The sequence below is a fragment of the Nicotiana tabacum genome, chromosome 23 (genome assembly GCF_000715075.1).
Source record: "Nicotiana tabacum cultivar K326 chromosome 23, ASM71507v2, whole genome shotgun sequence".
Lineage (NCBI taxonomy): Eukaryota > Viridiplantae > Streptophyta > Magnoliopsida > Solanales > Solanaceae > Nicotiana > Nicotiana tabacum.
In genome coordinates, this window is record NC_134102.1 from 139,252,402 (window position 1) to 139,258,107 (window position 5,706).

Here is a 5,706-nt window from a genome sequence, read left to right on the forward strand (position 1 = left end):
TCTAAAAAACAAAGGGACTATCTGTATACGGTTAAAATCGGGCCCACCCGATTTTACTATTTGACCGAGACCGGGAGATTGCATCGAAGGACGACCTCGTAACGGAACAGACTAAATCACGAGGACAAGGTACCGAGTTCAGAACCGATGTACCTGTCGAGATCGAGGCTAGTAGCGATCGAAGCCAAATGAAACAGACATCGAGCAAGATTGAAGATAGCATAGTAACAGAAAAGCGAGATATCCGTGACTGGTCGAGGATCACGATGTAAATCTCGGTAACTGGTCGAGGATCATGGCGTAAATCTCGGAACGAATTAAATCAGAAACGATTAATTAGCTAATCATGGAATTTTCTTTTGTAATTAGAATTATACCATAAGTATAATTCCTCTACTATATAAAGGGGGATTCTAATCATTTTGTAGCACACGATTGACAGATAAAAAAGGCAATATAATTCTCTTTCTCGTTTATACTAATGTTCATCAGCTTGTTATACTTCATTTGTTCTTGCATCAACCAGTTCGAGAGTATCCAAACTCGAGGACTGAACTTTATTCTAACACTAGTTTGCTTTATTTTATTGTTAATTTCTATTACTAATCCTTATATTTATTAATTGGTATTAGCTGAAATCACGTGTCCTTAAAACCGCATTATAAGTTTAATTATTATTCAGTTTTACGGTTAAACAATTTTGTAGGTAAATTCCAGCGGTAAATACAGTATATACAATGTATGAAGTCACATATAGTGATACAATGGTTCACTGCATAGTGTATTGTGTGCGTCGATACAACCATTTAGAGCTAATAAATACAAGTGATACAAGCTGGTAACAATTGAATAATAACTACGAATGGTAATTAGACAAACTATAATTACATATGATAATTAGGCTCTAAACTATATTACTTTATAAAAGTTCATTATTTTATCATGTGTTTGTTGAATTTTCAAATCCGAAATCAGTAATCTCCGGCCTTAAGTTTGGTGTAAGCAAATAGTATGTTTTTAAATAAAACGGGCCTCGTCTTTCAATAAAGAAAAAGCCCAACTTAATCTCATCCCAAACTGAGACAACATAATTGGGCTTCATTTAGAGGCCTTTCTACATGGGATTAGCCAATTGATCCTTAGTAGTGAACTTCTCAGAGAAACCCGTGGCCCAACATGACTAATATATATAAATAAGTTATTTTAGCAGCATATGCAAAAGGTATCTGAAACTATTTTCTCCAATGCATATGATGGAGATCTTTGAGGATAAGAAGAGTTCGAATTTTTTCTCCTGTGGTAGAGTAACCTGCAAATATAAGGTTTCAAATGCCAAAGGATATAAAATTTGCTTGTTTGGATAAATGTAAAAGATAAAGTAGCAGCACGAAAAGAATTCCCAGTTGAAACATCACTTAGACTGAAAAACTAAGTCAACATATATAACTGAGATTGTTCTCATCATCTTCTCAAACCAACGCAATCTTTATGAATTATGCAGCACTTCCTAGTATTTGTCTATTATCTCCTTGTCCTATTCTTTCTTTCAATGTGGCTCCACCTTTTCCATGCTTTAGTTTTGCAGCAACACATCTCTTTACTATAACATTCCTATGCAGTCTATTACTATGTTGCTCTTCAAACTTGTAATGCATTGTCTAAAATTTCCAAATACCTGGTGCACCAAATATATCCTGTGAAACTCATGTGTAGCTTTGTCTAACTTCCTCTTTGTTATGATTTTCATAGAAATAGTACAATAAGATCGTTCTGTTTTCACCTAGGCAATGACAAATAAGACAACATATCATCAAATGAGTCCTGCAAGTTCTCTTTCTGATAAAGGCATATCAAATACACGAGCATCATGTCCCTTAAAATTAAGCACCTTTTTACTAATTACATTCCCACACTTTTCAAAAAATGTATATTAATTTTTTTTAGGGAAGGTTCACAGTGATAGGGACTATAGATTCCAGCAGGAGCAGCTTAGATGTAAGTATCGTTATTCTATATGATAACACAAAACTGTTAGTTTGGGTAAACAAAATACCAAGTCATTTTTTAAGAATTTAAATTTATTAATAGATTCGAGTGTGCCAGTCATTCACACCCTTGACACGGGCATTAATTTTCAAACACAAACATATGCCACATTGCAGGTAAAACTGTTGCAGTTCACATTGCAAGTAAACTTTTGCTGTAGAGATAATTTTTTTAAAAGATTTAAAACTGTGAGAACTATGTTACTTTAAGAAATAGTACATATTTTAAGAGGTTATCAAGAAGTTGGTGTTACATTCATAAAAATGCATTTCCCGAGTTCAAAACAGACTTGGAGTTGTTGATCTCTGTAGCACTTCAAAAGGAAATTATCTAGTCATTAATCTTAGTTATTGTATATCTTAGAATAGTATTTGATTAATATTATGATATGCATATTCTGAAATACAAAAAGAAAGAAATCTGGTAAGATACTTCAAATAAAGTAACACATTGCTATTTTCGTGCAATTGTGAATGTGAAGTGAGTTCAGACAATGCTCAACATATAGCAAGAGATATATCGCTACCTATACATACACACACTTATAATTTGTAGATGTAGGTTGCTCAATTTCTGGAGTATGTGTCTGCTTCACCTGCGATCTAGAATAATGAACACTTGACGACACCTCAGTCAACTATTTAATTGCATGTGGATCCATTATAAATTTTAAACTATGCATTTAAATTACCAGCAATCAGGAGACATACTATTTTTAAAAAAAAAGATAAATAAGAATATTATAAGATTATCATCTAAGAGGTCAATGATATAGATTAAAATCTCATTTCAAATTTAACACATAATTGAAAAGGTTCGCAGGCTTGAGTAGTGCATCTAGACTGTTGCCTATACTGTGTAGAATGATACGAAAAGTTAAATGTGATAGTTTAATACACATCACATCTTTTTTATGCCATCTAATTACAGTCGGTGGCGGATCCAGAATTTTAAAGACGTGGATAAAAAATCTGAAAGAAGAGGATAAAGTAGAGGGAAAAATAAGCCTCAAGGAGAGAACTTTTTGGGCTTTCTAAATGACATTGAGTTTTCCATTATACATCTATGACACATATATCAACAGTAGTAAAACTAATTAGTGGAATCATGCACTCCTTTCCTAAACAAAACACACCAAATTCTTTACAGGCATCTAGGATAAACAAAAGTGACAATATCAAGGTTCAGACAGTCCTCCGTATGAATGTAGATTAACCTAGTTACCTCTTTACAAGCCCTTTTCAGAATATCCATATATAATTGACATCCATGAGCCATGATCCTCAGAAAGCATCTTATCAAACATCAGCAGAGCGATCTCCATTATCCCTGTTGTGCAATAACCTGAGTTCATTAAAACTTTAACCTTAAAAGCACAGTAATTTAATCTATAATTAGATTCATTAAATAAGCTACAATATTGACACAAGAAATGAATCCAATAGGTAATAATAAATATATTTTTCTTATTATGTAGAAGATATTATTTTTTATCCTCACATAAATCATAATATTATTATGCTTCTTGGATCTTTTTCAAAGACAAGATGATATTGAGGGTGTTAACACAACGAGCAACAACTTAAGTTGGATACATGTCCCTATGTAATTTTTTGACGCTCAATAAAGGTAGAACAACGAAGTAGAAACACACAATGTCATTTATTTGGACAGTCTTAAGCTATCAACTTTCATGGCTACCTTATCCGAGGAAAGCTCAAATCTTCTAATGCATTTGCAACTAAGATAGCACCCTCATCTTTTAATTCAATCTCAGCAAAGTTTGAAATAATAAAGTTAGAGCAGTAAAAGAAAGGGGAGAAGGAACTGGACTGATAAAATCTATGGAATCTTAGACATATGCAAATCAGTGATAAACCAGAACATGCATGTATAAAATGGGTAAGAAAACAGGAAATATAAAAAAAAAAAATTCATAAGTACACAAGAAGAAGACACGAACAAAACATGACAAAAGTAGAAATTAAATCAACACCCAATTTCAGCCCCAAAAAAAATTGGAACCATTTTCTTATAAATGAAATAGCAATGTGTCTGAAATTCGTAAGTACAATCCACTTTTTTATATATAAGTAAGAAATAGCAATTAACGAAAATCATGACAATCGATATGAAAATGAAAATAAACCAAAAAAAAAGGTTCTTAAAGTTTTCTCAGGAAGAAAGAAGTTTATTTATTACCTCTCAATGTGAGCCGCTCACAGATCACTATAAAAGCAGCTTCTTTGCATCCTTCACCCGTTTATTCCTCTTGCGCTCCAAAAAATCCTATTTGCTACTTAGTTGCTTGGTTACATTGAATTTTTAAGACCCCAATTTCAAATCTTAAGTTAAAATCTAAAAATTTTATTAAAGTAAAAGAAATTACTCACATGCAACACTTCAAAAATCAAAAAGAAAATAACAGCAAAATGAAGAAGAGGGAAAAACCAGAGAAGAAGAACATAGCATTTTTTGTAGAAGAAGAAGAAGGATGAATAACGAAATGGCTACTGCTAGTAGGGGCATTCATGGTTCGGTTTGGGTCCGTTTTTCCCGAAAAAGAAACCAAATCAAGTAAGTCGATTTTTTAAATATTGGAACCAAACCAAACCAATTAAGTCATTTTTTTATCGATTCGGTTTGATTCGGTTTTGTCGGTTTTTTCGATTATTCATCGGGATTTTTCTTAAATATGAGACATACACTACCAAACGCATATTCCGGCGACTATATTTTCAACGTAACAGTATCAAATCAATTACTCTTTAAGAAATTTATCATTTACCAAGATATAATGATGATAATTGAATCAAATAATGATAAATAATTAAAGTACTCAATTAAAAATCTATTATTTTTAACATGAAATAAATTTTTGTACTTAGCAAAAGAAAACTACCAATCAAACTAGAATGTAAAGGCAAACAATTAGATTATTATAATAGCAAAGAACTAGACTAAAAATATAAATAACTAATATGTACCATAAAATTTTAGAAACTTTATATAAAAATATACATATATATAGGTGTAATAATAAATTTAAATAGCTACTTTTATAGTTAGTTTGATTCAGTTATTTTTTGATTAAAACCAAAACCAAACTAAATTTGATCGATTTTTAAAATTCAAAACCAAACCTAAAAAGTATCGATTTTTGTAACGACCTAACCGGTCGTTTTGAGCATTACAACCCTGTCCCCCCATTTACTACTCAATTTATGACTTATAATTGATTTATGACTTATCGGTTTAGTTGGTTCGGGTCCGAAAGGATTTCGGAGTGAAATGAGACACTTAATCTCATATTTGAAAACTTAAGATGGAAAAGTTGACCGGATATTGACTTATGTGTAAACAACCTTAGAATTGAATTCTGTTGATTCAAATAGCTTCGTATGGTGATTTTGGACTTAGGAGCGTGTCCGAAAAATTATTTGGAGGTCCATAGCGGAATTAGGCTTGAAATGCCGAAAGTTAAATTTTTGGGAAGTTTGACCGGGGGGTTGACTTTTTGATATCGGAGTCGAAATTCAGTTCTGAAAATTTTGATAGGTCAGTTATGTCATTTATGGCTTGTGTGCAAAATTTGAGGCCAATCGGACTTGATTTGATAGGTTCCGGCGTCGTTTGTGGAAACTTAAAATTTCAAAGTTC

The 5,706-nt window shown here is 32.1% G+C and overlaps 1 long non-coding RNA gene across 1 annotated transcript; it reads right to left on the reverse strand.

Annotated features, from left to right (window-relative positions):
* Nucleotides 1-1,265: 1,265 nt before the first annotated feature.
* On the reverse strand, nt 1,266-4,492 carry LOC142177636 (uncharacterized). Its single transcript, XR_012706212.1, has 3 exons — nt 4,249-4,492; nt 3,271-3,390; nt 1,266-1,780 (listed from the first exon to the last, which is right to left on the reverse strand). It is a non-coding gene; the product is annotated as an uncharacterized LOC142177636 (long non-coding RNA).
* Between the last annotated feature and the right edge of the window lie 1,214 nt (nt 4,493-5,706).